The sequence below is a fragment of the Cibotium barometz genome, chromosome 47 (assembly GCF_041138505.1).
Source record: "Cibotium barometz isolate CiBa-2024 chromosome 47, ASM4113850v1, whole genome shotgun sequence".
NCBI classification, from domain to species: domain Eukaryota; kingdom Viridiplantae; phylum Streptophyta; class Polypodiopsida; order Cyatheales; family Cibotiaceae; genus Cibotium; species Cibotium barometz.
In genome coordinates, this window is record NC_141092.1 from 46,055,424 (window position 1) to 46,067,546 (window position 12,123).

Below are 12,123 nucleotides of genomic sequence, written 5' to 3' on the forward strand. Positions count from 1 at the left end.
CCTTTACCACCTCCAGTGTTGCCACCACAACCAATCCCTCCTAGCATGACCCCCAATGCATCAAATGGTGGCAAAGCCCGAAAGTGACATGAAGAACATTGTGATGGAACTCAGCTATGATTCTCCTGTTGAAATTTTGGAAAATAAGGAATACCTAGTCACACCTCCTGACTATACCATGGTTAACTCCGAGGAGTATATCTCCTTGTTAAATATGATTGCAGCCAACAAAAGCAAGGACATCAACTCCTTGACTTGGAGAGCCCGTCGACTCTCTTTCTATGCTTGTGGAAGTCCACATATAAAATCCGAATGCCCTAACAGAGGATATAAGGATGCTCCTACGGATGTTACTCCTATTCCTTTGGAGAGGTGGTGTCTAGGGTGCGGAGTAGATCACCTACTCAAGGATTTCCCCTACAAAGGTACTAGCAATCCTTCGAGGTAGACTACAGGATTGAATATGATGTGTGTACTCCAAAATCGAGATGTTCAATAATTTATTCTAAGTCATGTCCATGATGTGACTACAAGGGCTCAAGCCCAAAAGGCTAAAACTGGGGATATGGAAGCTTTGACTTCCAAGAGCGCCAACAGAAGAATGGCAAAGAAAAATAAATCTATGACAGTTGGAAAAGGAAAAGACAAAGTGAAAATTACGAAGGGAAACATCATCCAGTGAGTCTCTTCCTCTAATCCTGTAACTAGGTGTATAGAGGCACTACATCTAATACAGTTGTCTTCTGTAGCACACTATCATCAGAATTTGTTACTCAGTCAACTCTTCATCTTATGTGAGCATTTACTCATTTTTGGGGGTTTTTTCTTTTATTCTTCAATTTATCTCCTCCCTACATTTGGATTAATCTTATAGGTCTCATATAGGAATCTTAATTGGAGCATAATTCAAAAATTTTTGAAAATCTAGACCCTTAGGCTAAGGTCCTTTATACCTATTTTTAATTAATTCCAATTGCACATTGGAAAGTTTTTTTTGAATTTCTGTTTCAGGGGAAATCATTTTAGACACTAGGAGGATTTTTATATCCAAAAATATCTCAATTTTGAATTAGCTCCCTCTAGACATTTTCTCTCTCCAGGCCAAAACAGGGTAAATAGGATCTTTCTTTTATTTTTGAGAGGGGAATAATTATAAGATCATAAGGGGAGGTACTTACACCTGCACACCTCAAAAGCTGGAGGGAGGAATCTTACATACCATACAGGAAGGGTCACTAGGTGGCTATCAATCCTCATGGAATTTTACTTCTCTATCTGTGAGGAAAGGATCATCACATGTGCTTCCATATCATCCATCCATAGTAACCAATGGCGAAACTTCTATAGGTGTTGACAAGATGACTTGCCTGATGCATGTCTATGTCAAATAGACATAGTTCCTGAACAAAACTATATGACCACATAAAGGAAAGGCTTAGGTATGGTTTATGCAATCAAGAAGTTTAGACACTATTTGTTGGCAAACAAATTTGTGTTCTTTGTAGACCATCAAGCCCTTCTCTATTTGGTTAACAAACCTTGTACCACAAGAAGGATCACTAGGTGGCTATTGATCCTCATGGAATTTTACTTCTCTATTTTAGGGTATTCAAAAAGGAATTTGAAAAACTCTGTATGAGAGAGTTGTAGCATTTTTAGTGTACTACAACGTTCTTTTTCAAAGTCGTCCGTGATTTTGTTGTTTCAACCCTCAAAAAGTAGCCCGAATATGGTTCGTCGTCATTTTTGTGCTATTTTTTACGATTTTTCATGGTTTTTGTGTTGTTTTTTACCTCGATTTTCGGGTCAAATTTTGAGGTTACTGGTCGGAGGCCAAAATGATCAATTTGGACTTCGGACGGCCATGTCTAAAGTTGAAGAGCTCGACGTCAGCTTTCCAATGAGCCCTAGAGCGCGGTTTAGAAGATACGGGCCTCCAAACAAGGGTGTTTTCCAAAGTCGTGAACTAGCAGGGTGCAATTCACGCCGTGAAACAGAATTGACGAATTTTATAAATTTTGATTTTTAATTTATTTTATTTTTTTGGTCATGTGAACGAAGGGTCTCATGCTGTGAACCCTTAATGGTTCACGTCGTGAACTGGACTTCACGAAAAATTTAAATTTGATTTTTTTGACGCGGGCTCCAAGAGCGTGAACCCTTAGGCTTGTGAAGTTGCAAAAATGGTTCATGGCGTAAACCATTTCGTTTTATTTTTTGGCGTGGCACAAGCTCTTAGGGCGTGAACCCTTAGGCCGTAAAGTTGCAGAAATGGTTCACAGCGTGAACCATTTTTTTATTATTTTTTAAATAGAGTCTAGTGGAAAATATAAATTTTCTTTTTTGGGGGAGGTATTTTTTGAATTTAAAATGAAAGAAATATGGACATTTTCCCAAAAAGGTAAGTGGAAATCAAAAAAGTCAACCTTTTTATGACACCCCTTACACCCTTCATAAATGACCTCTAAAATGAACAGTTTGACAACTCATGAGCATCTACTCATTGAATGCTCATTAGCCTTAATGAGTTATGTAAAAAAGTGATTAAAAATTAATCTTTCTATCTTTTACACTAATCAAGGACTCTAATTAGCCACTAATTTCTAGTGTAAAAGATGGAAAGATTAAAAATTAATCCTTCCATCTTTTACACTAATCAAAGACTAATTAATCACTAATCTCTAATTAATTCACACAATTGAGCACATCATTGGATAGAACAAGGAAATGCTAATCTTTATGCATCAACAAATGTGTAAATTAATCTAAAATAGAAGATTAATCAGACTCTTAATTGCGGTCTCCTCTTTTAAGATAAAATTAAGCAAAGAGAGTCAAATTTCTCCAATTAATGAAAAAATTAATGTAATTAGGTGTTTTGATGCATCTGGATGCTCTCAAAACACTCAAAAACACCAATTTTGACTACTCATATGATCAATTTAGACCCCAATTAAAACATAATTTTTTTACCTCTTGAACAAGATTAATCACCCTTAATGATAAAAACCAGTCCATTAAGAGAAATCAGTCAAATTCAAAGTTTTTTTATGGTTTTAATATATTTTTTGAAGAATTAAGATACTCCTAATGCTTTCTAACACTCTAATGCAAACAATTGAAACAAAAAACACATAATTAAGCTAAAATTAACAATTTTAGCTATGTTCAACACTAAAGAAAGCTAACATTCACTAAAAATTGCATTCTATTGCATTGTTTGATGCAATGGATGCAAACTAAGCTAATAAAAACTACGTGCAAGCCCTAAGAACATGAAAAATCACAATAACAACAACAAATTAAGCTAAAAATTAAGCAAAAATCATTCTTTATAAAAACAAAAAAGAGAGCTATTCTACACCAAATCTCACACACAAATCACCATTAAATCCATGTCTTTTTAATAAAAAATCATTAATCAAGATAATGGGCAATGGGTAATGTGTAGATTAGAGGAAAAACAATGAAAAAAGCCAAGGGATGACTCCTCAGACAGCAGGCAGCACCAAAAATGTTATGGCTCACCCTAACCCTCCTTGAAACACATCCAAAAAGAGATTACCTGGTGCACAACTATCATGAGGATCTTTCCAATGGCCGAGCTCGTAACCCTTGAGGTCTCCAAGGTCTACAACTCCTTAAGAAGCAATTCCACCACGCCTCCCACGAGTGTTGTCACACCGCCATGTTGCACTACTACATGTACTCATCCCTCCTCTTATCTCACTTCACTCACACACACTCACTAGCATGTATTAGGGAAAGATATTTGCGAGAGGATTAGAAAGAGCAAGACTCAATTGCACAATGGGAGAGTATGTTGTATTATGAGAGATATTCACTTATATACATGGCCATAAGTGTTCACACTCACTTAAACTGTGGTCGACCGGGCACTTTAGGCTCATAAGAGGCCTAATGCTATTACAATGACTACTCTCATAATATATCAATGAAGTACATCACTTAGGACTTCATCCTAACTTGCTCCACACACTCTTGAAGCAAAAATCACCATAAATACTCCTTTACACCATTACAGGCGCCCGTCCAAGCTGTAGCTTTGGACATTATTGCTTCATATCTTGAGTGTATCTCGAGTGTATGACTCTTTAGTGTATCTATCATGACTCCTTAATGTAAGATAACGGCGGTAGATCTTGTTAACCCTAGAATTAGGTTAACAATATACTATCTCAAGCTTCCATGGCCCTCTGTGTCCTCTTCAGGGTTTGATTCTACTCTAGAACTACTCTACATTTTTTGTGAATTAGGTTTTTTCAGTGATTTTTAAACAACAAAGTCCAAAGCCATCCAGCTCTTTTAAATATAAAGCATTTGTTGGATTGACATACCTAGATAGACAAAGTGCGCGAACGGGCAGAGGAGCGATGGCCCGACGATAGCTGTTGGGGATCGTCTGAGAGCAATGCAAACAAAGGAGATGGCTCTTGCGAATTCGTGGGAACCATTTGTTTTGGGTTTTTTTTATTCCTAGAGCATCATATGAGCAATGACTGTATAAGCAACATCACTTTAGGTGTCGTTTATACGATGCATAATTATCCATCACTTATCCAACCCCCATAAGGATGGGCTTTACGCACAACATTCTCACATTTAAAATGTGTTGCTTAAGCGACTTTTTCATCATAGTTTAAGAGACACGTTTGGAAAAATGTGTCATTTTAGGTCCATCTCTAAGGGGGGGTTCGTGTGTGTGTGTGTGTGTGTGTGTGTGTATGTGTGTGTGTGTGTGTGTGTGTGTGTGTGTGTGTGTGTGTGTGTGTGTGTGTTTGGTGTTAAATGTAGCTGGGAGACAGTGTGAGAGAGAAATAGAGATAGAGGAAGAGAAAGAGAAAGAGAGAGACCATAAGTTTTTTGTTGTTTTGGTTTCTGTGTGTGATTGTGTAGAGGCAAGGCACAAGGTCGAAGCCAAAAATTTGGTGGTTTCGAATATCATTCTCTCTTGAACTTGAGGTTAGTTTTTTTGTTGCTCTTTCTCTCTCTATCTTTTTCTATGTTTGTAAAGTGATACATAGATAAAGAGATTTATTTATGGTGATATGTTTGGTTAGTTAAGAGAGAGAGAGAGAGGAGATTTCTATATCTCTTTCTGTCTCATTGAATGTTTTGATATTGATAATTGGTATGATAAATGTGAATGTAATAATGATTTTGTTGTGTTTAATACTTTATTGTGTGCACATAAATAGAGTTTATTATATTTGTATGCAAGGCTGGCTAAGCTAGAAACTTTTCATTTATTAGAACATTGCCTTTGATTGTAGAGAGAGTTCTAGAGAGAGAATATATTAGCCTTAAAATAGTAGAGAAATGTCCTAAAAAAGTTAAGCACTTTCTTAATGGTTGCTAATACTAGAGTTTTTAGAGACAATTATATGGCTTGCTAAGAGTACACATTGTTTCCTCTTTGCAACTACAAGGTATCTACATGTATATAGTGTTGGTATATAATTGGGTTAATACGGTTATGTTATATATTGACTAAGATATAAAGAGATGTTTGGAGACCCTTAAGATGTTATTTTGTATTTCAGCAAATAGAGATCCTGAATGATAACAACGGCTCAAATGTCATAGTGGCTACATATGGAGCTTCCAATTCTAAAGCAGTTTTGTCTACTTCGCCTGAGTTGATGAATGTTTGAGTTGCAAAACACCTTGCTTAGTCAAGGTCTCCATCTGGACAAGCCAAGCTCCAAGCAACTACAAACTATTACAGACATATGCGGGCGCATTGAGAAAAATTAGGTTGCTTTCAAGGAGTACTTAAATGCCCTTCGGAATGAGATCCGTGGAAGTGGCAGGTGTCAGGCTAAAATCTGAGAGGGTTTTTTGGTCAGTGTACATATGGTGCGTGTGGTGTGTGAATAAAATTTGCCCTGAATGCCCTGGCAAGTGTACAGGCTGGGTGGTTTTGTTGAAAGCTGGAATATGCACGTGTTTATTTTCCGGAGCAGATGCTAGAGATCTGGGAATTTTATGGCAATAATGTGGTGTGCCGGTGGTTGCTAAATGCAGAGCATCGAGATTAGAAATTGATGGGTAATCATCGTGTTTAGCAAGTTAATGATGCAGCTGACGAGAATGCAGGCAACTCTCGCATTTTTTGGAAGATTCGGCGCGGTGGTATTTTCTGGAAAAGCATAAGGAGAAGGAGGCTCTTTTAGCATTTGTGTGTGGCCATAATTATGTGGTTTGGAGGCTTTTTAGAAAAATATGAAATATATAATATGGCCAATTTAAACAGCCACGTGAAGGCATGGGTGGTCGCCAGCTTAGAGCTCTAGAAGCTGGTGAAGGTGTTGAAGGCGTGAATGAAGGAGGTCGCAAGAGAGTCGCCAGCAGAGAGAAGTGACCGAGGCCAGGAGAGTCGCCTTGAGAGTGGGGGCTGCTCAACAGGGGGTCGTCGCCTTGCAGGAAAGAGACGCCAGACAGAGAGGGGCTCGTCGCCTTGCGAGTGTGCTGTAGAGAAGGGGCGGCGTCGCTTGCATCAGGAGTGAAGGTGGCGCTTCGAAGGTAGAAGGGGGGGCCGCCTTTGACGAGTAGAGGTGAGAGCTGGAGGCGACCATGCTGCAGATGAGGTAACCGGGTGCAGTGCAGAGATAAGCGCTCGGGCTCACGACAAACTGCAGGCGGAGGCATCGCTTTGAGGAGAGGAGAGCCGGTGGACAGTGTGTAGAGGTGGCTGCCGCATTGAACTGGGTCGCTTTCACTCAGGGCGTAGCTGCAGAGAAAGAGAGAGAGAGAGAGCGAGCGAAGAGGCCCATGTGTTCTTTGTGTGGTGCTGCAGCAGCTGCGTGAAGGCGAGGAAGTCTGGAGGGAGCGCAGCAAAGAAGTGAGGAGAGCCTGGGGGGCCTCGTATGGTTGGGTGTGAATAGCTGCAGACTAGGTGGGCTGCTGGTCGACTGGGGGACCGGCTGCCAGCACAAGAGGAAGGGCCGTGAGAGAGGAGAGCCAGCCGCAGGTCTTCAGAGAAGGAGCCGCCTTTGGAAGCTGGCGTGGGGGTGCAAAGGAAAAGAGAGGGAGCTAGCTGCAGTAAGGTGGCTGGCGTGAAAGATGTAGAGAGTGGTGCTGCTGCAGAGAACAGCAGAGGTCTGGGGCCTCGTGTGTGATGCTGTGGTTAGCTACATGCCTTTTGGAGCGCAGAGGAGCACAGGTTCTTGGTGACGGCCTCTGTTGCAGGGACGTGTGGATACAGCTGGAAGCCGACGGGTGAGAGGCTCGTGTGTTTGATGCTGCAAAGAAAAGAAGCTTGGGAGCCATGAGGGCTACTGGGAACAGTGTACAGGGAAGTAGAGAGCTGCTGTGGCTCTGAAGTGATGACGGGTAAAGAGACGGGCTGGTGTGGGCCTTGTGTGTTGGTTATAAGTGGGCTGGAGTACAGCCGGGTGAACAGAGAAAGAGGCTGCAGGTCTCTTAGGTGATGTCTAGTGTGGGCATCTGATTGGAGCAGCAGAGAGGGCTGCTGTGAGGAAGGGTACATGAGATGTGGCTTGGGCTAGGTATCTGGGATGCTGCGGTGAGCAGTGGTTCGTGGTGCTGAGGATTGTGCGAGGCTCTGGGGTTGGTAAGACTGCTGGTCACGACATACAGAGAGTGGGAGCTGCTGAGTGAAGGTTAGCTGGTGTGGGCGCCTTCTGGTGAGAGTAGCTGGTCTTGTGTGGGCGGTGATTGCAGGCAGTGTGTGGATGCTGACCAGAGAGGGAGCCTTGGGTTTTTGTGTGTGTTGGGGATGCAGAAGTGGTGCTGATGTGTGGGCTGGAGACAGTGGGGCTCGCCTACGACAATTGGCAGGTTGCAGCTGGAGACAGAGAGTAGCCAGGCTACAGAGGAAGTGAAGAAGGGTTGCTGGTGTGGGCGCCCTTTGGAGATTACAGGGACCGGGAAACAGAGGCTTGGTCGTCAGACGCAAGGGTGTATTCCCTTGGCAGTAAATCCTGGCCAGAGTCCTGGTCTTTGGTGTATTTGCTGAGTTTGTACATGGTTGATGCTGTATATGTTTTTTGTTGAATGATCATCTGTCCTTCATGGTTCTGAGCTGTCTTATGGTGTGGGTGGGTGGCGAATGTTGAGAGAGTGTTCCAGCCGGTGGCTGGTGGTGCCCCGTTCGTGGTAGTTTTTTCCAAGTTTGGGAGGTGGAAGAGCTATAGAGGCAGGTTCTTTCTTCTTTTTTTCACCTCACAGCAGGCAAAGGGGAGATATGCTAAGACATGAGTTGACACATCATCTCCATCGCGTTCTTGATAGTAGTGGTATGGAGGCCATCCAACTAGACATAATTTCCTTTATGGAAAATTTGCGTGTTGAAATTGGGGAATGTCTAGGTGGATGTACTAGGGAATGTAAAGAACAAGCCAATTCTCTAAAAGAGCAAGTACGTACATTAGGCTTGGAGGTATTGAGTCTCAAGATATTCATTAATCAACTCAATGCTATTATGAAAAAGATGAGCCATGTGTTAGAAACCAGGGTAGTTACTTAGAGATTTTGTGAGAGTGATGATTTTTTTGTTCAAGGAAAAAATTGTATTGTAACTTGCCAGATTTGGCTCTCCGTGGTGGTGATATTTATGAATTCTCTATTTTCTCAATGTCTTTATATCTCTCTTTCTATTTTATTCTCTCGCTCTTTCTTTTTATATCTCTTAATATGTTTTTTTCTTGCTCTCTCTCTCTCTCTCTCTCTCTCTCTCTCTCTCTCTCTCTCTCTCTCTCTCTCTCTCTCTTTGGAGTAATGCCTTTGTTAGCAAAGAAAGGTGAGAGGCGGAGAGAGGTTATACTTATAAGTGTCACACATAGAAATCAGAGATGTAAATGGATTTTCTTTTTTAAACACACTTTTCTTTTGTAAATTTCTCTAATAATTACATCATTTTGCTATTGTGCGGTATCTATTCTTGAGAGTAGGGTCACATGTGTGATATACACATCCAAGATCTTAGGTGAGGATTATGGCACTTGAAGTAGAATAAATGTAATAAGATAATATTTTGTTTTTCATTTGAAGTTAAGAATGTTTGAAAAAAGCAAATTAGTATTTGCTTTTTTGTTTTTAAAGGAGGTTGAAGATGGTTAGAAGCTATATATATCTAAGTTTGAAACAAGTTTGTCAGCTTCAAATTTTGGATGCAACACGCATATCGCATCGTATATGTTTGCAAACAAAGGCTTGCACGTGAAAAAAAATTGATGCTAACTTAATGTAAATGAAATCAAAACATTTGGAAGGGTTAAATATGAGGAGGAGCATAGAGAATTCTATACTAGAATCTAGTTGGATTCGGATAACTGAGCGACTCCTATTGGTACGGTCCTTCAAGAACCTATCAATGAACATCAAAATATTCACACACATAAACATATGGCACAAGACCCTATTTCTTTTAATTTAAATGAGCTACCTATAGATGAGATTGGTCGAACTGATAATTTTCCACCTATATCCTATACTGTTGCAATATGAAAGGTATTAAATCCGAATGTCATTCTATAAGATGTGTGTTTTCATTTCCTCAAAATGTTAAGCACCCAACAACCATGGTGTTATGTTCTGAAGATTGTACTCTTCACTCTTTAGGGGACCTTGCTTATAAGTGCTATTTTTATGGTGCACTAATTTGGAAATGTGAGGCGTCAAGAAAGCTTGGGCAATATGTGGGCAAACACTGTTGTGCAAGTGGGAACATCTCTTCACTGCCTTTGAAAAATCCTCCTCCTGGCATTTGTTTCACTGGGTGCTCACTTGGATAATCAATTCATAAGGAGAGAGGTGTATTTAATTTTTAAATCCATGGTACTACCTATCATTGCTCAATTATATGTGTATGATACAGAGCATGAATTGGAGAATAGAGTTCATGGGATGCCTTCTTTAAATCATAATGTGCTTGAAAGGTTACAAACAATGATGTATGAACACAATCCGTACACTTGTGCATCTCGTATGTGTGAACATGCAAACCATATATTCGAAAGATAAAAGCACATAAAGAAATAAAGATTAAGATTTGAATACACCTGTTGTAGTGCCCTGTTGATGTTGTTCGTTTGCATTGATGCATTGCTGATTTTGGTGCAGATTGCTCCTCCTTGATCTTTGTAGGCGTAGCATGTCTCCCCCCTTCCTAATTTGTGTGCACGATAGGTGGACTATTGGGGCGTGTTTGATGCTCTTGTTTTTTACGGAGATTTCTGTAAAAATTTTATTAACAAACACGAAAAGAAAAGAAAAAAATAAAATTTGCCATTGGTGCCAAACACCGAATATAGCCGAGGGGAAAAACCCAATGGGAGAAAAGTGCCCTGGCTTGTCAATCTTATTGTGGAGTCGATGTGCTTACCCTTGCGCTGGTAGTAGAGAGCATAATCCTTTCAAGGCATAAGGAACCACACTATGCAAACATTGATCTACCAAAGAGCTTCAATTGTAGTTTTAATGCCTTATCTTTGGTGTTAGGTATGTCCTTCTTGAGTGGAAATTTTATCAATTGTCTTGGAATTTGAGCAAGATAAGAGGTTTTAGGCTTTGAAATGCTAGAATCTATGCTCAAATGAGACTCCTTTGGAGTTGGATGTGTCTTAGGTACACCAGTTGATGGTGGAATTGTGTAACAAGGAGAATTTGGGACAACTGGTGACTCATTACATGTTTTAGGAAGATCAACACAAGTAGTTTTGTAGGTGCTATCACAGCCACCTTTCCTTTCTTGAAGAGTTTGTGTTGATTTCTTTTGCACCCACTGATATGGAAAATCAAGGGTGGTATTTGGAATCTTTCTGAAAGACTCTGTTACCCCTAGCAAAGCATGGCATTTTGGAAGCCAAATTGCTGTTGCACCCTCATAATAGCCTTGTGCTTTGAGCACATGTTTTGGGACCCATCGATTGACAATCCGAGGTTTAGGCTTGGAAATGATGTGCTTCTTAAGAGGCTTAGCAACTGGACTAGATGGTACAAGTTTGTACGCATCTTTGGGTAGCCAAATTGATAATTCCTTTTTGCCTGGCCTTCTTTGAGCAGCAACTAGACTAGTTGGAACATGCCAGCCATGGCCCTCACTTGAGTACTCATCAATAATCCACATCATTTGTTTTGGAGCTTCAAGAGCAGATTTTGAGTGTGGGTTGGGTAAGGTAGGAACATTACCCTTTTTAGATAAAGCTCTTGGATTAGCAGAGACTTCCTCTACATGCAATGCTGCTGTGGAAGCATTCCTATAGTACACATCATCTAGAAGGGCACGTGGTTGTACCATTCGTATAGGAATAATATCATATCCATCTGAGTCACAAAATTGAATTGGCTTCGGTAAAGCACATGTCGATAATGTTGCAAGGACATGACTCCATTCTAATGGATCAATTAAATGCTCAGGGAAGGGTTGTGGAATGTATGCCTCGTCTGATACACTTCGATTACCCTTAAGTCTCTCAGTGTTGAAATCCCTACATGAGGCTCCACACATCCATAGATCTTCTCGCCCATCAGACAATGTAACTCTTGAGCCCTCAGATGAAGCAGAATCAAACTCATCTATTGGAGACCTTGTTACATCACGATATGAGTGATTCCTTAGGTTGACCCTTGTGATGACAGAATCATGTCGGAGGTACAAGTAATTGTATCCCCAATCTTGTATCATTTTAAATTGTCGCATGAATGGTCTACCCAATATCACTTCATAGTTTGGATGTTTTCCAAAATCTACTACTGCAAAGGTGTGCTCATATTCAATCCCACATGTGGTGAACAATATGTTCTCAAGCAGCCCAAGGGGATGTTCTAAACTTCCATCTGCTAGCTGTAAGCGCATCCTGGTATTCCTAATAGCTGGTTTGCCCCACTTTTCCCAAATGGACCTTGTCACAATGCCCACTCCTGCGCCACTATCAAGTATTGCAGTTGAAGATACTCTTCGCACTTCTAATGGGAGGGTAGCATTTCCCTGATCGTCCTCACAAAATTTTCCTACTTTGTTGATAGGAACTGGCATTACATGCTTTGTTTCAGAGTGTATAGTACACTCATGGTGACCCTTTTGTAGCAATACCTGCTCTGACAAACATGTGGCAATATCATTCCACAACTCAGGTC